The following is a 25,853-nucleotide window of genomic DNA, read 5'->3' as shown; positions in this document are numbered from 1 at the left end:
AAGTCCAGGAACATAAAGTCAAACACTTTCCTACTTTCAGGAAGTCTTTACCCTAGTGGGGAAAACAGAAAAGCAAATGAACTGCTGTCCTGCAGTATAAGAAAGTGTTTTCAGAGGGGCACATCAAAAGCAAAGTGTGTAAGGACGGTCAGGGAACATCTGCAGGACAGGCATGCCTCTGAGCTGCATGATAGAGGAGGAACAGGTAGACAGACTGCATGTGAAAGGACATGAAACATGATGAACTCAGAGACCAGTGAGATCAGACTGGAGGGAGGAGACCATGCAGGGGCTGCCAGAGGAAGCCAGAGATGCGTTCGGGTTCCAGGTTCTGCACAGCTGTTTGAACCATGCTGAGTGGTTTGCATTGTACCCAGAAGGGGATCAGAAGTTACCACTGAATTTTTATCAGAGAAATGACATAGTCAGAGATGATCTTGGGAGCGTTCTTCACTTGAATGGGATTTGTGACAAACGAAAGGCAGGGTAGAACACTGGATACAGAGCTGAGAGATTATAGGCAGGAACCCCACAAGGGAAACTGCTGTGATCCTGATGAAATGAGAAGAGAGCTGAAACTAGGGATCCTGCAAGAGAAAATGGAAAGTGGAAAGGAGGAAAGGGATGCACAAGACCTCAAGTAGGTTCTCTTCATGGCCAGGCCAGATCCTTTGCTCCATTGACACTTGGGGTTAGCCTCTTGCTCAGGGACTTTGTAACATGAGTAATTGAAAAAGAAGAAAAAAGCTCAGTGTGAAGAGAAGTTAGCCAATCATATAATGCTGTTGAGAACATCTATTGGGAAAATAACATACCCATTCTGGAAAAAAGTATGGTGGATTTTTAAAGAACTATACACATTATTTACATAGAACTCAGCAATTGCATTCCTGGGCAATTTATCTAAAAAAATTGTAAAAGATATTTCAATTGAAACGTAGCATTCATACAGTGATATGCCTAACATGTATGAAAAGTTTTGCACATGTTTATACCCATGTAACCAACAGGGAGCATATTGCTAGAACCTCAGAATTCTCCCCAGTGCTTCTTCTCAGTCAGTGTACACCTCCACAGAGATCATTGCCATTTTATTTCTATCATTATAAGTTACTTTCAACTGTTCTTGAACTCAGTATAAATGAGGTCATAAAGTTTGTAGCACTAGTACTTTGTTCTTTTATTTTCCTGCACAGTATTCTAACATACAAATAAAACACAATTTATCCATTTAAAAAAATGAATCCCAAAGAACTAGGACCTAGAAAGAGGAACAACTAAGGGATCTTGGTGAGGCCAAGGAGGAAGAGACATTCTTATACTTTCCTTTTAGCCTTAAGTTATGTCCCTTTCTGTCTCCAAATTTCCCCTCCGTCATTTCACTTGCTCCTCCTTTTTCTGCCTCTACCACCCTAACAAACAGTACTCCATGGCTTCAGATCTCAGGAGGCACAGAGCTAAATATTAAGCAGTGCTGAAACTGTAATAGAGTTTAACTTTAGAACACATTTAGAAGGTTGTCATTGCTAAACTGGGGCTTTAGCAAAAGATCCCTTCTTGACACAGTGCCTGGGGGGGAGGAGTAGGCTCAGAAAAGCTCAGCTTTTCCTTCTATAATATTCCTTAAGAGTCTAAGAACCATTTTAGAATAGTGAGTAGAAAAAAACTGCTTTCCCCCTCCTATTATATTCTCACAACACAGAATGCTTCTGTGACCACAGTCCCACAAAGAAAGCAAGCAGTTCTGCAGTGGACACCAGCCTGATGTCCTCTAACTGAATTTCATCTGACACTGTCTACCTGGAGGTAGCAGCAGGTTGCACAGTGGTGAGCTCAGTCCCACAAAACTGCCTTCACTCCAGATGTCAGTTCTGAGATAGGAGTGAATAAAATAAAAATTAGGTAGAAAGGAGACAAAAGGAAGGAAAATGAGATTATAATTTAACCTGGAAGCCTTTGCTATAGTTACTCACACCTTCACTCCCAAAGCTGATATCCCTCCCAGACTTGTAACTCCCAAATTTCTGGGATATCTATAAGTCTTCACTCACAATCTTAACTGCAGATTCACCCACTTTGGAAAATTTTCCTGTGCAGTGTTAAAACATGTATTTTTAGAATAGATTGAGCAAAGGGAGATACAAAACCTATATATAGGTCACTTTACTAATGTTATCTATTGATCAGATAAAGGAGATATTGATTACAGATCCTGAGAGATCCTGAGTCCAGCCAGACTACTATAAACCATTTTGTGATTGCCATACTGATGTTATCCTCACACACATTTTCAAGCTTACCTCTCAGCTAATTTCTTTTAAAAGAAGAGTCTAAGACTTCAAAAGTGCATGTCAATCTAAAGATAGCCCACATTCTCTTTCAGTGCAAACTCCTCGTTTTTCTAATAAATCTCTGATTGTGCCTCTATCTGATGCATTTTGAAATTCTTTTCTGCAGTGTTTTTCAAGGATTCCATCATCCTGAGTTGATGTCTCCCTCTTTAGAACCTCCTCCATGACAATTCCAAGTCTGGGCCTCTGGAACTTCTAAGACTGGCTATAAGTTGGGGTTCTTATAACCATCCCCTTCCTTGGGTCTGACCATCTTGCCAGATCAGCTCATGGAATTCAGGGAAACATTTTACTTACATTTGTCCACATTTTACAAAGCCTATTTTAAGTACATAAAACAACAGCCAGTTGAAGAAAAATCTGGAAGGGGTCCAAGTGCAGGGGCATCCTTCTGTCTTGGGTGTAAAAGCTTCCTAGAATTCAGTTGGGTTCTTGTTCACTAGCCTGGAAACTCCTAAACTCAGTTTATTTTAAATTTGCATGGAGGCTTCATTATAGAGGCATGATGGATTGATTAAGTTGGCCACTGATGAATCAACTTAACTGTTAGCTGGTCTCCCCTCCCTAGGTTGTGGAGTTGTAAGTTCCAGTCCTCCAATTTCCTGGTTGGTTCTGCAGGCAACCAATCACCCAATATGAAGTTCTCTAGGGACTTTCCAAAGACCATCTCATAAACATAAACTTGTGTGGCTTAAAGGGATTGTTATAAGTAACAAAAGGACTTTTATTGTTCTGGAATCTGTTCTGGAGTTATGTGAATGACCAACAACTATAGATCAAGTGGGTTTCTCTGGTTTTTTTAGTATTTTAGTTTTTAATTGTGAATCTAATTTTTGAACCTTTTTATACCCTCAAAAATAAACAAGTAAACAGAAAGGTCAAGTATCTTAACAAAAGATACTCTTATTGCTCTAGTCAATCAGAAAATAAAAAGTTATAAGGAGCTGTGAGTCAGATACCAGGAAAAAACAACAACATATATTATATATTATCCCAAGAAGCCTGTTTTTCCCTTGATATGTCACTATAAGTTTGAACCGAGGCCTGTTGGTTGCAGTAATGCTAATGGCTTTTTGTTTACAATAGATCTAAAAGAAGAGTCTCAAATTATGCAACTTCCTTTGCCAAAAGCTTTTGAGTAAAATGAAGAAAAATCACATATAAATTCGCATTCATTTTCCAATGTAAATTGCCATTTTATTAAAAAAAATGGAGTTTATAACGGAATGATTATAATTTAAATTAATGAGCCCTCAAATAATACTTGGTATTGCCAATTATTTTTTAATATAATATGAAATCTCTGGGTTCATAAATAACATTCTCTTCCTATTCAGGAAAAGCCATGCTCAGCAATGTGTTATTCATGACTTAATTATTCTATAGATGCTTCATTCATATGCATGCAGATATATCTGGCAGCATTGCATTTTAATGAAGATGCTGAAAGGCAGCAGGCTATAATTTCTAACAGAGAATTCTGTCAAGACTGAACAATAGGAGCTCCTGAAGAGGGCTAGGAAATAGCATGGCCCAGAAAGAAAATTAAAAACCCATTTAAATATTTTAATTATAATCTTCGTTAGGAAAAATTTGAAATCCTTTTGCACACTCAGAGCTTATACAGTTTAGGAGCTATTTTTGCTAGAGGAGGATAATGTTGAAGAAGGAGAATATTTTCAAGATTTCATCGGATGAGGTAGAGCCCCCTGTGGGGGAGCACAGGTCAGACCTCTGCTTTTGTCCCCTGCGCCTCTTTTGCTTGACTTCTTGTTTTAGTCATATTTTTAACTTTTGTGACCAAAATACCTGTCAAGAACAATTTTAAGGAGGAAAAGTTTATTTTGGGGTTCAAAATTTTAGAGTTTTCAAATAGAAGGCTGGCTCCATTCCGCAGGACTCAAGGTGAGGCAGAGCCTCATGGTGGAAAGAGCCTGGTGGAGAAAGTAGCTGGGAACATGATATCAGGAAGCAGAGACAGAAAGAGGGGAGCAGAGAGAGAGACACGAAGTTCAGCTCAAATCTTTATCCTAAAGACATTCCCCCAGGGTCCTACCTCCTTCAGTCACACCCTACCTGCCAATAGTTATCACTCAATTAATCGCTGTCAGGGTATTAATTCACTGATTGGGTTAAGGTTCTCATAACCCAATCATTTCACCTCTGATTATTCTTGCAGTGACTCACACATGAGTTTTTTTGGGGATACCTAATGGTTAAACCATCAATTTTTTATTGAAGAAGTAGTGGGGCCAAAATAACCAATTAGATCAGTCTTGGAAGAGACAACGAGAGGAAGAAGGGAGGGAGTGAAGATTCTTTCAGGCTATCTTTGGTACCCAAAACGCATATATGAGGTTGAGGGATTTGGCACTGGCTGTCCACACCTCAAACTGCCATTCTTTGATCCTCCAGAAAGCTCAGTTTCCTAAAAACGATTTCAACTATAGGAATTGCCACAATTTTATTATGGTTTCACTCATTCTCATTCATATATAGAGAGAAATGTCAGAAAAATGGTAGAATTGTCAAGGTCACAGTGAAGCAGATCACATTTCTATTTGTTCTGTTATAGAATAAAAGCAAAGTAGAAATGTACTGCCAATGCTTACACATTTTAGGAGAGATAATACTAATCAAGTGACAGGACATTAGGGACACTGTGGAAGATGTGGCATTATCTGGAAAGGTGAGGAACAAGAGACCCAGCTGCCCATGCACTAGCCTGGATTTCCACCTACTCCATTAACAATGTGCTTGGAAGGGTAACAAATGTTCTTTGTGTCTTCAGATCCAGTACACACTTTGATATCTTCCTCCTGCTCCATCTCTCACTGTCATTCAACATATGGTAACTTCTGCTTCAAACATGCTTCTGACTCTTGAGATGCCATAGACTACTAATATTCTCCCTTGTTGTGTTTTTATTCCTTTATTGCTCTTTTTTAAATGCTGATCTTTGATGAGCAGAATGTTTAATTTTTTATGTAGTTGAATTTTCAATCCTTTACTGTATTTTACATTTTTGACTAAAGAATTCTTCCTTTCCCCCAGTTCATGAAGTTTTTCTAATATGTCATAAATATTTAAAAGTTTCTATTTTACTGTCATATTTTGAGGTAGATCCAACCTTTTTTTCCCTGTGTATAATCATTTGTCCCAGAATTACTAATCAAATAGTCCCTCCTTTACCAACCATCTGCAGATTCCATTCTGTCATACAGAAAGTAGCTATTTAACTATAGGACTGTGGATCACTTTTCTATTGCTGTATAACAAGTTACCAAAGATTTAGGATTTTAAACCAACATCCATTTGTTACCTCTCATTTCTGCAGACCAGGCTTAGCTGGGATCTCATAAATTTCTCACAAAGCCAAAATCAAGATGTTGGCTGGCCAGTGCTCTTATCTGGAGGTTTGGGGAATCATCTTGCTTTCCAGCTCACTCAGGTTTTTGGCAGAATTCAATTCCTTGAAGCTATAGACTGAAGTCTGTTGTTGGCTGTGAACCTGGGGACATTCTCAGCAACTCAGGACCATCCCCATTCCTTGGCATGGACTCCATCATCTCCAGAGCCATCAGTGGCATGCCAGTCCCTCTACACAGGGTGTCTCCAATTCCTTCCTCTTTCCCCAGCCAGAAAACATTCTTTGCTTTTAAAGAGCTTATGTGATCAAGTTAGAACTACCCAGATAATCTCCCCTTTTCCATAAAATATAGCATAACCAGATGAAGTATATTATTTTATCATATTCCACTCCCAATCAAAGGGGAGTGTATTGAAGAAGGACCAGGATCCTTGGGGATCATTCTTAGAATTCCACCTACCACAATCTGTGGGCTTTCCATACCATACCATTGTCTTATCACATTGCCAAGATCCACACTGTTTAATTGAATTCTATCAAGAATTCCAATGAAGCTCAAAGTAGTTGTACACACCTATAATACCAGCTATCAGGGAAAGAGGAAAAAGGATTGTGAGTTTGAGGCCAGCTTGGACAATTTAGCGAGACCTTGTCCCTTAAAAAAAAAAAAAAAAAAGAAATCCATTGACATTTGAACCAGAATTGCATTGGATCTGTATGTAGCTTTGTCTTTCTGTTATTAAATCCATTTATTTTAAAAAATGAGATATTGCCCAATTTTAATTTTTCAATAAGTCTTATATTTATTTCTCTTTTTTATATGTCATAAGCAAATGTTACAATGAACTCTTCTCTGAAGCAAAAGTTTGACTTTGAGGTGGGATTTCTGAAGTAGGAGTGCAGAGGCAAATCCTATGTTTCAAAAGCAAATAGAAAACCATACATGGCCACTTCAGGATTTTAGAAATCAACCAAAGACATTCATCTACTTGAAAAGGTAAATTTCAGTAGGAATAGCAGGACTATCAGTAAGAATGTATTAAGAATAGCATGGCATTATATCCTGGGGTTCCTCCCTTTCCCCACCCCAGCTGTGCTGTCCAATGACTTACCAGAGCAGGGCAAGCTGTGAGGACTGGCAGTCAGGCTCCTCACCAGAAGGTGCTGATTCACTTTGGAGTGCAGCACACATACTTAGGGGCATTGTCAAAAATGAGAGTTTTGAAAAATCCAGGAATAATAGCAAATAATTTAAGAAGGGTGATATTGTGGATAGCCTGAGGTCCTAATATTGCTTGGGCAATCAACAGATTGATTGACCAGCCATAAAATTCGAATTAGAAGTGAAATCTAGAGACTAAGATAGTGATTGTGGGCCTTCAGAAGTGTTAAGATGGCCCTGATGATTTGGAAGCCTCTGGTTATTATGAGTGTGAAGCCTTGAATATGCAGAAGGTGTGAACCAGGAGAGACTCACAGACTTCCCAAATTTTGATTGCATTCCTTAAATCCATACAGATTTGTTGGCAAACAGTGAAAGCCGAAGATGTTTATGCACAATGTCAAATCAATCTTTTATCAACCATTATGCTAGGCAAACAGGCTTAAAAACAAAATGAACCAAAACAAGAAAAAACCTGAGTAGAGCATCTGTGTTGTATACAAGTGGAGAGACAGACTATAAAATTCACCTAGGAAGTCTTTAAATAAACAAATCAACTATACTATCCCTGGAGGGGATAAGACTCCAGAGCTGCTATGATATATTATCTCAAATGTCCAATTTAAAAAATCTCCATACAATAAAAACAGAAAAATGTGGCTATATACAGGGAAAAACATCAACTGAAACTGTCTCTGAGGGGCCAGTCATTGGTCTTAGCAAAGCAAGTCTTCAAAGCAATTACTATAAATATGTTTAGATAAAGGAAATAATATTTGAGAACTAAAGGAAAATGTAACACTAGTGACTTACCAAATAGAGAATGTAAAGAGATAATGATTATTTTAAACCTCAAATTCTGAAGTTGAGAAGCATAATTTTTGAAGTGAAAAATTCATTACAGCAGAGGTCAGCTAGCAAAATACAGTGAATGAATGAAAAGTCAGTGGTAGAATGTTTTCTTTACACATGTGAGACCTTGGTTTTAATCCCCAGCACTGCCAAAGAAAAAACAAACAAACAAAAAAACAACTTCAAAAAATAATGGATGAATGATATTGATGATAGACCAAGAATTATAAGAAATTACAGACTAAGAAAAAATATGAGGACAGTCTCAGAGACCTGAATAACACTACCAAATAACCAAACATAAGTGTCTCAGAGTAAAGAAGAGAAAGGGAAAGAAAAAAAATTTAAGAAATAATGGCTGATAAAACCTAAAATATATATAGTAAAAGACATCTGTATTAGTTTGACTAATAAAATACTATAGATTGGGTAGTTTAAGCAAAAACCATTTATTTATTGCAGTTTTAGAAGCTAGGAGGTCCAAGATTAAGGAGCTGGCAGATTTGGTTCCTGACCAAATCTGAAGGTCCTTCTCCTGGTTTATAAATGCCCACCTTTGCATTGTGTCCTTACATAGTAGAAAGTAAGAAAGTGAGCTCTGATCACTCTTTCTCTTCTTATAAGAACACTGTCCCATCACAGAGACTCCCACCTTCACTAATATCATCACAATGGGAGTTAGGACCTCAGTGCATGAATCTGTGGGGAGAGGGTACAAATAATCAGTCAATAATAGCATTCAGTAAAAGAGTTTGAATGTTGAACTAGAAAATATTAATATCATAAAAGTAGTAAAGGAGGAACATAGAAATAAAAATCAAGAGATTATTATAGATAAAAGTGGCAAAATTGCAGAAATAAATTCAAATAAGATTCAATGAAGCCTGTAACCTAGCGGCTTGGGAAGCTGAGGCAGGAGGATTTTAAGTTCAAAGCCAGCCTCAGCAAAAGTGAGGCTCTAAGCAATTCAGTGAGACCCTGTCTCTCAATAAATTTCAAAATGGGGCTGGGGATGTGTCTCAGTGGTCAAGTGCCCCTGAGTTCAATCCCTGGTACCAAAAAAAAAAAAAAAAAAAAGATTCAATGAATACATAAGAAGTAAAAAGTAAAAGCATAAAATACATGTATCGGAATGGACAAAACTAAACCTTACAATACCAGTTTTTATGTTTTAGCTAAGTGATGTCCCCCAAAAGCTCATGTGTGAGGTAATGCAAGAAACTTAAAGAAAAAATTATTGGATTATGAGAGCCTTAACCTAATCATGCATTAATCCACTGGGTAGTAACTGTAGGCAGGTAACGTATTGCTGGAGGAAGTAAATCACTGGGAGTGTGTCTGAGGTTTATATTTTGTTTCTAGTGAGCAGAGCTCTCTTTGTTTCTGGTGGTCTTGTCCTGAGCTGCTTTTCCCCACTGCACCTATCCACCATGTTGTTCTGCATCACATCAGGCTCAGAGCAAAGGAGTTGGCCATCTATGGACCGAGACCACAGAAACCATGAATCCCAAATAAACGTCCTCCTTTAAAATTGTTCTTGTTAGGTCTTTTGATCACAGTGGCAAAAAAGCTGACTAAAATACCAATTGCTGCTACAAATATTACAGGAACTCTCATTTATTGTTGGTGGGAATACAAAATAGTATAGATACTTTGGAATACAGTTTGGAAGTTTCTCACAAAATTAAACAAAATCTTTACCATATGATCCAGCAACTGTTCTCCTAGGTCTTTGCCTGATTGGAAAACTTATCTCTATACAAAAATCTGCACATGAATGTTTATAGTAGTTTTATTTGTAATTACCAAAAAAAACTGGAAGTCCTTAGTGTTTCCTTCAGTAGGTTAATGGATAAACTGTGGTACATCCATAGAAGGTTACCTATGGAAAATAAGAGCATGGTAATGCCAAATGTATAGTTTTAAATGAAATAAGCTACTCTAAAAAGACTACATACTCTTTGATCTTATTATATGACAGTCTGGAAAAGGCAAAATGACAAAAATAGTAAAAAGATCAGTGTTTTCCATGATTTGGTAGGAGTGGTAGTAGGAAGAAAGGCTGAATAGGTGAAGAACAGGGAATATTTTAGGGTGCTGCAATGATCTTGCATGGTAATATAGTTGTGGATACGTGACACTGCATTTATCAAAACTTTATAGCAAGAAAGTGAGAATTAATTGTGCAAATGTAAATATATGATTTAGGAGGTTGAGGGAACTCCAGGATTGAATCCAAAATGTGATAAAATATTCTAATTGTACGTATTACAAATGAATGAAGCAACACCAGTGAAGGGAGTGGTAAAAGGTGATGATTTAGGTTACTTTGGAAATAAGTGATGTCTTTAAAACTAACAACAAAAATAAACTGTGCATAAGTACTGTCTTTAGTTTATAAAGTTATTACCTATGGGGATATAGCTTAACAATTATGATTCTGCTCTACATATATTTTGTGGAATTGAACAATGAAAGTTAATGGACGTCAGATGACAGGAGGCATTTTTTTCTAACTATTGGACAGGGAGTTTATAGATAAACCAAGGTGGAGGCTAGAATGACTTGTGTGGTAATGGATTAGAGTAGAAGATTTCAGAATTAACTCAAGTTTAGCTTACTATTCATACAGATGTCTGTATATAAAATGTGTATATGCATGGGTTAGTATGCATGTATACATTTCCTTTCTCTACCAGCTCAGCAGGACTGAAGGCCACGACACTCCAGTGCAGTGAACATACCTCCTTCTCAGATCATGGTTTCTGATATCATTTTTCAATTAAAAAGCAGCAGGGCTCCTTGATGAAATAGCTGACACTAGGATTGGTGTAGGAAATATGAAAAGTGAACTAGGAGAATCTTGTAGTGCCAGACAATAAGGAAGGTCTCAACAAACAATTCCTTCCTTGCCACAAAGTTGGCAAGGATAAAGAAGTGAAATGGACACTGCTGTTGTCAAAGGGACACAGAAGTGAAAGGAAAGATTCCCCAATAGCTGGAGCAATTTGAACAAAAACAAACAAGAAAACAAATATAGCACTATTGGGTCATAATGCAAAGTATAAAATAAGTATCCATAAGCCCATACTAGTATAAATAAACAATTGGATACATAATAAAGGGAAAAGGGCAAATTTTCCATGCAGAAGAATTCCAAATACTTTATACAGACACTCTAGCATAAAAGAGAAGGAGCATAACTCCCCATGCTTTAAGTGTGGGTAGAGAGTATAGTGATTTCTTTCAAAGATAGCATGGAAATGAGAAATAAAAGAGTAACTTGCAGTAGAGAACTTGACAAATATTATTAGCTCAGTCAGCCAAGGAGGAGCTAGAGACAAAATATAACCCCCCCAGGCATGTCCCCAGTGACCTCCTTCCTCTAGCCAAGCCCCATGTGCCTAATTACCACCCAGTAATCCATTCAAATTATCAATCCTTGAAGAGAATTAATCCACTTGTTAGAGTGCAGCTCTCATAATCTAACAATTTCATCTCTGAACCTTCCTTTTGTCTAACATAAGCTTTGTGGGGGCACAACTCACATCCAAACCATAACAACCATAGAGGACATTATGCAGAATACCTGGTTAAACATTTCTCAATATATATGTTAGATTATCAAAAGCAAGGGAAATCTGAGAAAATGTTGCTGTTGAGAATCATCTAAGCAGATGCAATGAGGAAGTATTATGTGGCACTCTGGATGGGATCCTGGCACAGAAAATGGACTTTAGAGGAAAAATGAGATTTGTTTAAAGTATTGACTTTAGTTAATAATGTATTGATATAAAAATACCATAAAGTATTGGTTCACTAATTTAAAAAAAATTACATACTATGTAAAGTATTAATAATAGGAAAAAACAGGAGGCAAACTATGCAGAAACTACACTATATTTCACAATTTTTTTGTAAATCTAAAACTCTAAAAATACAGTTTAATTTTTAAAAGTAAGCGTATACATCTGTATGTATATACATCTGTGCGTGCATGTGTGTGTGTGTGTGTTTATTATACAAGTTGAAACCATAAAAAAGCCTTAGTGGCTATAAAAATATCATGCAAAATAGAATTTTAGACAAAAATATTGTTATGTCCATGTATAGGAATAATAATATTCAGCAATAAAAATATAAATTATAGATGCATACTACAACATGGATGAACCTCAAGAACATGCTGTTGGGCATGGTGACTCAAACCTGTAATCCAAGAGGGTCAGGAGGCTGAGGCAAGAAGATTGCAGGTTTGAGGCCAGCTTCAGCAACTCAGTGAGAACCTGTCTCAGAAAGGAAAAATACAAAAACACAAACACAAACCAAAAATCCAAAAAGGGCCTAGGGATATAGGTCAGTGTAAAGTGCCCCTGGGTATTCCCAATACCCTCCCCACACCCCAAATAAAACCACATTATGCTAAGTGAAATAAAGCCAGATGCAAAAGACCTCACTTTCTATGATTCTATTTATATAAAATATCATAAAAGGCAAATCTTTAGATATAACATAGGGGTTAGTGGTTGCCTAAGCTTGGTAGTGAAAAAGTGTTTTGGCTATAGTTAGGTATGAAGGATCTTTATAGGATGTTGAAAATGTTGTAAAATGGGAATGTGGTTAGGGTTCTGAATATTTCAAAATCTACTAGTTAATTTTAAATTTATTAAAAATCATTGCATTGCATAATTAATATGGGAAAAGGAGAGTGAAGTTTTGATATCTAAATTATATGTCAATAAAGCTGTTTAAAAATTCTTGTTATTCTCTAGATAAGTTAATGAATATATATATATAATATATAATGAATATATTAGTTATTTTTAAAAATATATGTTGCCAGTGTGCAAATAAATAGGTTGTTTTTTTTAAATAAGGGATTGAACACAGGGGCACTTAACCACTGAGCCACATCCCCAGTCCTTTTTTATTTTATTACAGACAGACAGGGTCTCGCTGAGTTGCTTAGGGCCTCACTAAGTTGTTGAGGCTGGGTTTGAACTTGCATTATCCTCCTGCTTCAGATTCCTGAGTCACTGGGATTACAGGTATGTGGCGCTGTGCTCAGCATAAATAAATAGTCTTATAGGAACATTTTACTGGAAAGGCAACTAATTCCAGAGAAAACTAAAGAGAGTGTTCAATCTAAATAAATTGCATTAGTTAGCATTTTATATCTGTGACAAAATACTCAAAAAAGCAACTTAGAGGAGGAAAGATTTATTTTGACTCAGGGTTGCAAAGTTTTTAGTCCATGGTGGACTGGCTCCATTGCTTTGGGACTAGAGAGACAGAACATCATGGCAGACGGTGTGGTAGAGCAGAGTTGCTCACCTCATGGCTGCCAGGAAGCTGAGAGGGGGAGAGAGAAAGTGAGTGGGGAGAAAGAGCAAGCTCTAGGAAAGGGCTCGAGACAAATACAAGGCCCCAGTTACATATTTCCTTCAACTAGACCTGCTATCTACAGTTTTGGTCACCCCCAAATATCATCAAATATGACTCCTTAATGAATTAATCAATTGATGGGGTCAGAGCCCTTATAATCCAAACACTCCTAAAAGTCTCCACCTCTGATCACTGATGTATTAGGGACCAAGCCTTCAAAATATGACTTCATATCTAAACAATGACATAATTGAAATATTTGTTTCTTCATTTCCCACTTGGAATTGTTTGCTCAAAGAAAGAGGGTTCTTCCTCACAGGGAATAAATTTATATAGGCAGTCATCTTTCATTTAATTATTGTTTTATTGAGTTGAAAGATTTATCCAATACTTGGTCAAAAAACAAATGCTGTGATTTACTGGGGCTGAATCAGTAAAGGTGCAGTAACAGATAAAAGGAAGTGTTGCACACAATATTATTGTTCAAATACAATTCTTCCCTTCCCTCAGTCTTATGGATCCCTTAAGCCCACTGATCTGGGGCTTGGCCTTCTGTGACTTGCTTTGGGCTCAGTGAGAAGAATGTATTATACTCATCCTTGGGCTTAGCTATGTGATTTGCTCTGGATAATGGGGTTGAACAGTTGTGGTGAAAGCCACCAAGCTAATCCCAATCCAGATCAACCCATTTCATACCCAATCTTCACACCATGAGAAATAAACATTTATTATTATTTGCCAATAAGACTCAGTGGTTGCTGTTATTCATCAGAGCTGACTGATAACAGGAAACATATAAAACATACAAATTATTTTACTATAATTTTTCATCTGTATCTAATTTTATAATGCCTTTACATCTTCAAGCGCTTCACATATTCAATGTCTAGCACCATACAAGGTACTAAGGCAGTGATTAAAATGCTCAGCCAGATGAGAAAATGGTCTTGTGTATCAGTGAAGGAATACTCAGTGGCTATTCTCCAGCTCTGTAAGCAGGCTTTAGGTCTAATTTTGACAGCCAATCACTAGCAGAATATGTCTCTCTCGTTGGTGTTATCTACACGGAGAAAATATAGAGGAATTGAAAGAACTAAGCAGTTCTGTGGTTTTCAAAGAATTTGTATTATCCTGGTTGGCACCTCCATAGGAACTCTCTGGATGTTGAATTTTTATGTCCCTCTCTGGGAGATCTTGATTTCAGTCCAAAGAGCCTTATAAAAGAGATGGCTTTATCCTATAAATTCTTGAATATTAATTAAAAACTTGAGAGAAAGAAAGATGAAACAAAGCAAAACAAGAACAAAAAAGACCTCCCTGTTTGTATTTTCTGTGGTCTTTCATAATCTCTAGTGAGGTAGAATGTGGCACTGCAGTTGGCCAAGTGCAGGGACCCTTCCAAAGTGCCTTTTGCAGGTGTGTAGATTGTCCTGGAGCTTATATTCACTATGTGGCACAAAGCTGACTTTTTTTATGTTTTAAGTATTTCTTTATTTCAGACTTACTTTATATACAGACATAATAAAAAATGGACAGACAATGGTGATTTTCTGAGGAATAGGAGAACATGTACAAATTCTGGCCAGGCTGCACTATGACTAACTCTATACTGATAGCATTCAGCTTCTTCTTCACTACTTGTTTGAGGATTATGATTGCTGGGAGCCATTAGCCAAGTAGGTATGACAATTTCCTTGCCAGCGTACCCCATGTTGCTTAGTGGAAGGACTCGTGGAAATAGGACATTTTGCAGTGACATTGCATGTAAGGTGACCTTGCTCTAGGACCAGGGCGGATCCGTGTTTAGGGCGTTCCCGGTTTAGGAAGGTTATTCCTGCTGGGAATAGGGCGTATCCTGCTGCCTGAGTTCCCCTTGAGTTCTCACGGGATTCAGACAGTATTTTTGGGAGACAGAAGCCCAGTGTAGGTGTAGATTTGGGCAGAGAACATGGATTTCCCCAGAACGTGTTTGTAAAGGGCCCGTGTGAGTTCGGGAATAAAGAATTGCTGTTTGAATCTACAAAGCTGTGAGTGGCTCGTGATTTTGTGCCCAGCCAGACTGCGGCATATGATGGTTTCTTTCCCTGTCATAGACTTGTGGTAAACTTCTTGCAAGGAGCTCTGGGCACCCTCTGAAGCAGAACCAATTGCTTGAGCACCACATTATACAAAAGTTCCAGATGAGTCCATATGAAACAGCTGGAGTCCTTCTTCATAATCTCCAAATAACAGTGCTACTCTTAAGAATGAGACATGGCACCTGGGTCTGCATCTTATTTTCCAAACTGTAGGGCCAGATTAGACACAAACTGGGTCACACTTTCCACCATCATTGTCTCATTGTAGGTAAACCAATGGTTCTCTGTCTCCACTCTGGCCTTGTTGATTAAAATCAATAAGCAATTAGCCCACTCATAGTTTAACCTATATGGGCATCAATATCTACAGTTTTCTCAATGCTGATAGGCTCCATGAATGGAGAAGTAATTCTTTTCTTTACACTAGGCATACACCTTCTGATGTCTGGATCCCAATGGGATGCAGAACCAAGCTTGATAGCTTTAATGACATATTCCACTTGAAATAATAATAATCTTCCTTTAGGAGAAAAAGTACTCATATCCCTGGCGAGGATGAGGGGAGGTGGCAGTGGCTGTGAGGGGATTCTGAGAACACACACAACTCCAACAGCACCAAACTTAACCACACGACCACAGCACCTAAGGCCCCCTTCTGCTCCCAAATGCCACAAAGCTGATTTTTGATAAATGTGGAATAAATAACAGTTTGTAATTTTTATTTAAAAAATAATAGTCTCAAATATAGTAGAGAGCATGATGTGCAAAGTGTCTATTCGATACATTTTCTCCTTTATTTTCATTTTATAAATGGAGGGACTAACCATAGTCCCCGATGTTTGTAGACCCTATTGGAAAACCAGGGACATGAGGTTGTCCTGCTGCTGGGGCTGGCCGGGGATGTAGGAGAGGAACTACAGAGAAGAGGGAGGGGGCAGCTAGTGAGCAGGATAGGACCAGGTGGGGCAGGAAAGCTAAAGCCTGAGAAGCCTAAGCACTGGGGCTCTGGGGCCCTTGAGCTTCCTGTTGGGCAGAAACAAGTGTACAGCTGCTAGTGCCATCTCCTACTTCAGAGCCAGGGTTGGAGAGGGAGCAGGGACCACACAGGCCCCAAAGGAAAAATGTGTGTGTGTGTGTGTGTGTGTGTGTGTGTGTGTGTGTGTGTGTTTCAGAGCAAGAGAGAGAGAGAGAGACAGAGACAGAGAGACAGAGAGACAGAGAGACAGAGAGACAGAGACAGAGAGAGAACCATTTAAAATGTTATTAAGTTCTTTCTCACGTTCTTCTCAGTATCAAGGGAGATATAAAAGTACCCCAGGAAATTAGGTGAGGATTGAATGGATGAGATAAAAATGTCCTTTTTTTTAGGCAAGTAAAAAGTTAAATAGCCATTTCTATAGTTCATGATAATGCAAATAAAAGCTCCTAGCCCAGGAGCTGGCCAGAAAGCTACATTATGTTAATGCAGGGTTTTAAAAAAGCTATTTAATTTTAATTAATTAATTAATTATAATGCTGTAGGTGAATATTCTGCCCTGCTTTCTAAGAACTTAAATTGCATTCCTCTCCATTTCTCACTTTACAGTTGGGGAATTTCTGGCACCATTTGTTTGGATAAAACATGAAATTACTCTTTGTTGACTTCTGCAGGTGTTATGCAGAATTGCTTTCTCCTGAGGACAGGCTTGCTGTTCCTTAAAGGCTTTTCTTTCCCAAGGCCCAAGGGAAGCTCAAGTTTCAGGTTACTTTTCATTGACCTTAAATCAAGAGGCCTAAACTTTTGGGAGGGGGACCCAGAAACTTGACAACTCTAGGGTGTCTGAAGTTCCATCCCTCTTTGCTTCCAGAAGGGCAGACTCGAAGTAGAAGGTCTTACCAGTCTTGGATGATCACCTCAAAGTGGCCCACAGGTCCAACCTCGAGAACAGCGAAGTCCGCATGATGGGGCAATTGCACACACTCAGTGATCTGCAGTGGTTGGCAGGTCCTCCAAGGGGCCTGTGAGCTACTGCTAGTCTGAACTGAGTTATAAGAAGGTAAAAATAATTGGCATTGTCATTTGTAATGTGAGCATGGAGGGAAAGAGGAACTATTCTGAGTTATTCTGTTTCCCAGCACCATATAAGATATTCTATCTCCAGAGTTCTGTGCATACTTTCTCTTCCATCCTCTCTGCTCCACTTGAAAAATCCTTTACCACCTTCAGGATTCAGCTCAGATGTCCCCTCCTATGAGCAGGTATCCTTGACCCACTCAGCTGTAATGATGCACTGCCTCTTTGTATTCACATGGTGTTTGGCACCCATCTCTGTTGTGTATCCCTCTCACTGTAATATGATCCTTTTCTCTGTGCCCTTCCCTTAGATGAAAGATGTCTTAAGGGGATGAGCTGAATTGTTGATTCCTTTCCATCACTCTACCACTTTACACAGAGGCTGGCATTGAGAAACTCAATAAATATTTTAATAAATGAGCTAAGAAATGACCGAAAGAAGAATGAAGAGAAGCCAACATCAGAAGGAAATTTTAAAGTTCTTTCCACCCCATCTCTGCATCCTCCAGTTGACCTGGTTTTCAGTAATACCCTTTGGGGAATTTATGCTGTTTTGAGTCCCATTTCTCCCTTTGAAACATTTATACTATAGGTTAAAACATGCAGCTTTGAAAGTTGTCTTTGAAAGTGTAGCCATTGTTTAGGTTGCAAGTGGGAGATCTTTCCATAGAAAGGGTTTCGGTAATACTATTACAAAGAGCAGTCTTTTTAACAGTGCAAGGGAATATCAAGTTTTTCCAAATGTTTTATAAGAAATTTGGGGAGGGAGATGGCCTGTAGGTCTCTCCAATTCTGTCTCTATGGATCTACTTGTTGACTTACAAAGAGTCGACATTATATTAGTTTGACTCAACATAAGCACTTCTGTTTTTTTAAGTGCATTGGTGTATATCCTTCCTCCTATATTTGTTTGTTTGTTTTTTTTCTTTGCCAGTGCTATGGATTGAACCTGGGGCCTAGGGCATGCTGGGCAAGTGCTCCACATCCTCAGCTACATCCCCATCCCTGCCTCCTATATTTGTGATCTTAAGTTCATTTTATACTTCCTTCTCTCTGAAAAAAATTTACAGAGATAAAGAGAGAGTATACATATGTCCCCCTTCAATGCATCTCTTGTACAACATTGACCCCCTTTCTCCTGTCACACAAACCTCTTTCTAGAAATATACTTGCTCCACGTATGAGTCTTCCTTGGAAAGTAGTCTTGCCCTAAATTCATCCTACTTCTTAGATATCCTAGTGAAATCTTGATGTCCTATACCTGACAGGGTTAGTCTGGAGTATTTCTTGGTTTATTTCTTTGTTTTAGCACAAAGGAATTGGGGGATGGGTGGGTTAAAGCTTGTCCTCAGTGCACCAAGGCAGGCTGAATCTTCTGTGCTATTTCATGAGACTTAATGTAATGTTTCTGACCCTTATGTGCTTGAATATTTCCTCCATCCCCTTGAGAGTAGAGACCGGATCTTGTTCTTCTCCTTATCCCCAACACCTTCTTAGCCTTGGATCTGACTTCTGGGATGCACTTGGTAATGTGTTTTGAATGAGTGAAGAGGAGAAGGGTAAGTTAATAGAAGGTGATGATGTTTAACCAAGGGAAGCCCTGGTAAACAAAGTAAGACTGCTTTAACAGGCTAGTGGAGGTGGAAGGGTAAGACACTGAAGATGTTTGGGCAGTCTCTGGGAACTAGGGTGGTGGGGAAAGGAAGAAGATAATGGAGTACAGCTAAGTGGCAAGACAGGTTAAAGGGGCAGGGGAATAGAACAGGGGAGCTGTGAATGACTATCACACTGGGCCCTTCCTCCTCACATTCCCTCAAGAACCTGCTCACTTTCTTGGGGTTCCCTTTGGAGTCCTTCCCTACTTGTTGCATTTCTGAAGAGAAGACTCACTGTGCAGGGTGAAGAATTGTAATGGGCTTAGAAGAGCAACTGAATGGAAAGTAAGGAATTCATTAAGCCAAGAAGTTTGAGGCTACATAGATATGCCAGGCTGTAGTGGGGCAGCCTCCTCCTGGGGTGGGCCTTAAAAATGACTATCTTTCCCCTATAAAATATGATAAAGTGGAAATAGCCCCAGAAAAGCCCAGAGTTCTAGTTTTTCCAAGGTCTGCTAGTCTTGCTGAGGGTTAGCTAAACTAAGGGAAAGCCAAGATCTTTTTGAAATAAATGGCATTTGGGGGGTAGCTACTGTGCATTTTCAAAAAAGAGATGATGGGGACAAAGAGATGTGACCAGAGAAGTATGTTATTTCAGTATTTGTCTAATTCTTATTTGTCAAAATGGCCAAGAGGTTGTCTGACCAAGGGTCATATTCAACATATCACATTCTGTTTCTAAAACATAAATATTTTTAGGAAGTAAGGAATAAAAGTTGGAATGTGGACTTCTTTTTGTTTAATTATGAAAATATTTTAGGACTTCTTAAATGTCCTCGAAAGACTGACAGTTAACACTTAAAGTATTATTTTGATTTATTTAAATCAAATATGAAACTTGCCTAATGGGCAACATGAGGAACCCAAACTCTCCCTTGGGTTCCAGGTGGTGCCATTTGCATTTCTGTACCCAAGTGCTCTGCATATAGTAAGAGCTCAGTAAATATGTGGTGAATGAGTGGGAAAGTGGAAATCCAGTGGTGTATGCAATCTGGCTCTGCTGCTCCATTTGGAAGCAGCTATTTGGTTAGGGCTCAATGGAACCTTGGCATTCTGATTTCTTTTGCTCTAGAAGCAGATAAAGTAAGAAGCCAGGTATACGTTAACATTATCTATTCTCAAATCTTGTCATTAACAATACATCTGTTTTTTGAGAAAAATATGGGTGTATGTTCATTCACATGTGTGTGTATTTGCAGAAAAGCCTTGCAATATAATACCAGTTTTCTAAAAATTAACCATTTCTGTTTTGCAATTAGATTTTATGCAGTGGTAGTCACTGCAACTAAGCAAATGGATAGCTCCAAGATTCTGCAAGGCCATGATGATGTGAACTGAGCATATTAATTACAGTATCATTATGAATTTCCTCTGATTTTTAAAAAGTTTATTTTTTATTAACATGCATAAATAGTACACATTAAAGGAGTTTAGTGTTAAATACATACAGTATTTACTTATCAAATATGATCTCCCTTTTTCTCTTTATTTGCTTCCCCTGTTCCTTCTAGTTATCAGTATTTTTTTTTTTTTACCAGAAATTGAACCCAGGGGCACTTAACCACTGAGCCACATTCCCAGCCCTTTTTATTTTTTATTTTGAGACAGTGTCTCCTGAGTTTCATAGGACCTTGCTAAATTGCTGAGGCTGACCTCAAACTTGTGATCCCTGGTCTTAGTCTCCCACTGGGATTGTAAGTGTGAGCTAGTTTTTTAATCTTAACTTCCACATATGAAAGAGAACACATGGTTTATCTTGTCGTCCTGTGTCTGGCTTATTTCACTTAACTCAATGTCCTTCAGTGCCATCTATTTTGAGAATGAGAGGAATTCATTCTTTTTTATGGTTGAATAATATTCCATTGTGCATATATACACCATAATTTCTTTTTCTTTTCATCTGTTGATGGGCACCTATGTTGATTCCACATCTTAACTTGATCTTTTTTTTTTTTTTAACTGTATACAGTAAGAAAACAGAAAGGAATGAAAGTTCCTGGTTGGCACTACTAATATATTTCTAGAGTATTTTCAGTTTAAGGCTATAATAGTTTTCTAAGCTGACCCTCCACGATCTCTATCCTTTGGGTTCATTCTTCTGATCATGTTGTTACTTGGCAAAAGGGATTTCACAGAGGTTTATAAGTTGACTGACCTTAAGAAAAGGAGGTTGTACAAGAGGACCTAGCTAATCGAACAGTTTTCTCTGGATAGTTGGAGAAGCAGAAGTCCTACATTCAAAGCATGAGAGGAATTCAAGATGCCAATGATATCTTGAAAATAGAGAGCTCCACAAGTTGAGACATGTGAGTGATGGTAGGAGCTGGGAGTGACCCCCACCAACAGTAAGTGGGTGGAGACTTTAGTACTACAACCAGAAATAACTGGATTTGAGCAAGGGGTGTGTCAGGGGAATCTCATGAAAAGCACAGGGAAACTGGTACATTAGAGGGAAGGGGCCAGGGAAGAGAGGAGGGAAGGGAAAGGGGAAATTCTGGGGAACAGTATTGGCCAAATTATGTAATTATGTATAATAATAATAATAATAATAATAATAATAATAATAATAATTTAAGAAGATATAACTGAATTTGGTCAACAGCTTGAAGAAAACTTACCGATAATATACAGCACCTCCAGCTTGGCTAATACCTTGATTTCAGTCTTTGTGATCCTAAGCAAAGGACCCAGCTAAATTTGTATGACTTCTGATCCAGAAAACTATAAGACAATACATATATGCTGTTTACAGCTGCTAAGTTTGTGGCAATCAATTATTCAGCAATAGAAAACCAATACAGATTTCAGTACCTAAAAGTAGGATATTGCTATAATGGATAAAGTATAGATATGATTTGGAATTCAGGAAGGGGATACAGGATGGAAGAATTTAAAGGAACATGATGGAAGGAGATTAAATTGTCTCAAATTGATTGTTGGTTGAAATATTAACATTAAAGAAAAAAGAGTTCAGTTGATGACAAGTTTGAGGTATATATTGAGTAGCCAAGAGCTACTGGCAAGTAGGAAGTTGCTTACATAGTTCTGTAAGTCAAGAGAAGAATCTGGGCTGGACAGGTAGGTACAATAACATTACTATTGGGGAAGGGAGTTAAAGTTATTGACAAGGGAGCAGTTGGCATGATGAAATCAAGGCTGTTTATGTAAAATTGAGATAATTTTTCATAGTAACTTTTCAGACAAACAAACTGGAGGCTTGTCAATCTATGACAGAGAGATGTAGACAGGCATTGCCATGGTCTTAAATATTTACATTCTCCTAAAGTTCACACATTGAAATCTACCATCCAAAATGGTAGGTAATGTATTTAAAGTTGGGATGAGGTTCATAATGAAGGCAGAACCTTTGTGAATAAATTTATATCCTTACAAAAGAAGCCCTGAAAGGATTTGTTTGCCTTTACACCATTTGATGATGCAGAGTGAAGATGCCCTTTATGAACTAGGAAATAAACCTTCACAAGATACTGGAACTATTGGGTTTCTTGCCTCCAGAACTGTGAAAAATAAATTTTATCTTTCATAAGCTACCCAATCTATAGCATTTTTGTTGTAGTAGTCCTAATGAACTAAGATACATACTTATAAAAGTTAAGAAAGAATACATTTTCATGCAAAGGGTGCCCAACTATCTTACCTAAGGGATGTGAGGTAGGTGTGGCCTCTTGGGTTTTTCCGGTATATTACTGAACAACTGCTTAGGTTCATGGTGGTGGTGCTTTACCTATCCAGGATGAGGGACTGCTAGGTAGCAGGAAGTTTACTGCAATTCTTGTATTTCCAAATATGTCACCCCTAAACTCTAGTAGAATTACTTTTGGACTGCAAAAGCTACACTTATCAAACTGCTTTTTCTGGATCTAGCTAGCATTTCCAGGTACAATTCCTTCCCAAACCACTAGTGCCACCCTGCCACATTATCCTCAGTTTTAGAATGATAATTACTGATTTCATATATGCAGTGACATTGTAAGGGTAAGTAGTATGTAATCAGTTTAAGATCTTAGCATGGAAGCATAAGGCCTACCACCTAGTTCGCAGAGTAGTCCTGGCAATTAAATGATGTAAGACATCCAGTTAAGTGATTTAAGTGCTTAATACAGTCCCTGGCATAAATGGAGAACTCAGTCAGTGGCAGTTGTTATTGTTGTTAATTACTATTACTTATTTGTTATTGCTATTGCTGTAACAACTCTTATTGCAAAAATAATAGAGTTGGAGTAACTGAATTAGAAATTTGGAAGGAGGATTACATATAGTCAGTGGAGTGTTTGAATTTAATATTTAAGAAATGGAATAGTTTCAAGTGATGACAGTAGTACAGCAATCTAGGATGGGAGTCAGGGTTTGGGGGCGTGAAATTGGAGATGTTAGATGAAGGTCATTAGCACTAAGGATGCCAGAGGAGTCCTGGCTGGGAGTAGGTTATCCATGTGGCTATGGAGCTCTCCCAGCATGATGACATGACTTGAATTAGAAGAGCTGACATCCTTAATAAAAGAAGAAAATACCTGGGCTTTTGTTGGCAGGATTCCTATGCCTGGGAGTTTTTGGATTGTGTGGTATTAGCAGAACCATTATACCTTTGGAGTTCTCTATACCCTCTAAGTTCAGGAAATGATTGTGGAGGCCAGGTAGCAGGTGGCTGTTGGGGTAATGTCTTTGGTCCTGAGCTAGCTGTCTGGAGTACATCTGATGTGCTTTTCCCATTCTTGCAGTCCAGGCAAACTGCCTTGGTTCAGGAAGACAGACCCCCTTAAGCGCTACTTGACTGAACATCACAAAATCTGTTCTCATTCTAATTTAGAATGCAAAGACTTGTGTGGTGACTCATACATTTGAAAAGCTCAAATTAAGTAGGGTGATCTCAACGGTGATTCACTGATGAAAACTGGAAAGTGATTCATCTCTTTTATGTGCTCGTCCTTGGAAGTCACCAGGCTTGTCTTTCTTCGGAAGAACACGAAGAACTCATTGCACTCAAGGAAAGACACTGGGCCCTCCTGTGGTGGTATTTTAGTCATTACAAGGAGTCATTCACAACATTTTTTTAAAAACAAGGTCATTTTCTTTAGTTACTTTTATTCTCATCTACAATCCATAAGATGCTCTTGTGCTGTAATGACTCATGCTAATAAATTAGGGAAGGGAATGATGCTTTTAGGCCAAAGGTGGTTGAATATTTGGTACAGATTCACTGTTCTATAATCTCTAGGGACTACTGTATCTTCTTCAGTATCTATTAGTTATCAAGGAATAAGTTTTTCCTTAGAAGAACAGATGGGTTTAAGTGAATTTTATAAGATACTTAGAGGAAATTCTTAAAAAAAAAAACTAGTTAAAAGTGAAGCTGACTTCCACTGTAACAAATAGAACCAAAGATTAATGATTCTTGAATACCAGTAATAGCACTGTGTGGAGTTAAAAATCAATACTTAAAAGAAAAAGGACACATTAAGTATTTGGACACATTAAGTATTTCGTTTTCATCTACTATGTGGCTAGACACTGTGCTGACCATCAGGAAAGGTAGGAACACCTCTGAGCTTCCTGCCACCTTGTTTAACACTCACTGTAGCCCTTATAAATCGCCAATTCCAATGCAGCTGATAGCCTGTAACCTCATCCCAGTTTTTAATGTTTATAGCTAACATTTATAATGGTCTTCTTTTTGCAAGAAGAACTGGTTTTATCATGTTTTGACCCACTTAATCTTCATAAAACCCTAGGATAGGAGTACTTATTATTACTATATCCCTGTTTCTATATATAAAGAAACTGAAGCATAGAGGCATTAAATGACTTATACAAGGTCACACAATACTGGAAAGGGAGCCAGGGTTCAAATCCAGATAGCCTGGCTCCAGAGGTCACCTCTGTCATTCTCTGGGTGCCCCTCTGTGTCTTTCTTGCCTGATGTTGCATCCCCAGTCCTAGGTGTCTCGTCTGGCCATTCAGATCTGCTGCTGGACTCCTTTGGTCTATTCTTCACATAATTGTCATAATAATGTCTTAAAACCATTAGATTATGCTACTGTCTTCATCAGTAAGCCCAGTGACTGTCCATCTCACTTAAAATTCACACTCCTAAAAGGTCCTGCATAATCTGGCCACTGCCTATGCAGTGACCTCATCTTTACTACTTTGCCTGGCTTGCTGCCTTCCAGCTCTATTATTCTATATCAGGGTTGCCCCTAGAACTTCACTGCTTCCTGCCCCAGGGACAGAGGCATTCCTGCTTCCTCTGCTGGAGAGATTCTTTCCCTGTCATTATGATTGCTTCATTGCTGAACTTTACATAATATCTTCTCACAGGGTCCTTTCCTGACCATCCTTTCTATTACAGCTCATCAATTCCCAGGCATGGAATTGCCCTTACCTCATCCTATAGCAATTATCACTCTCTGAAGTAGTATTGCAGTATCACATTCATAATGGCAGGCAATTTAATGTTACTCATTAATTTTTGATTTTTGGCAGGTGCTGAGGATGAACCCAGGGCCTTATGCACACTAGGTAAGTGCTTTACCACTAAGCCTCGCTTTAACTTGAGCGCTGAGAACTATGCCTAACTTGTAGTAGGCACTCAAGAAATATTTGTTGAATGAATGAATACTTGTATAAATTTTTTAAATTTCTTCTATTTATTTTTTTTATTAGTTGCTCAAAACATTACAATGATCTTGACATATCATATATCATACATTTGATTCAAATGGGGTATGAATTCTTATTTTTCCATGTGTACAGATTGCAGGATCACATTGGTTATACAGCCACTGCCATAAATAGTGTCTGTTGTATTCTGCTGCCCTTCCTATCCCCTTCCTATTCCCCCCTCTCCTCCTCTCCCCTCCCATCATCTCTCTCTACCCCATCTACTGTAACACATTTCTCTCTCTTTTTCCTTCCCCCTCACACCATCT

The 25,853-nt window shown here is 38.3% G+C and overlaps 1 pseudogene; it reads right to left on the bottom strand.

Annotated features, from left to right (window-relative positions):
• The window catches only part of LOC143404446 (proteasome subunit alpha type-5 pseudogene), a 127,586-nt pseudogene extending 111,846 nt beyond the window's left edge, over nt 1–15,740 (bottom strand).
• Between the last annotated feature and the right edge of the window lie 10,113 nt (nt 15,741–25,853).

This window comes from Callospermophilus lateralis, chromosome 7, assembly GCF_048772815.1.
Source record: "Callospermophilus lateralis isolate mCalLat2 chromosome 7, mCalLat2.hap1, whole genome shotgun sequence".
In the NCBI taxonomy this organism is placed as follows: domain Eukaryota; kingdom Metazoa; phylum Chordata; class Mammalia; order Rodentia; family Sciuridae; genus Callospermophilus; species Callospermophilus lateralis.
Note: the sequence above shows the minus strand (reverse complement) of the source record. Positions and strands in the feature narration are given on the sequence as shown.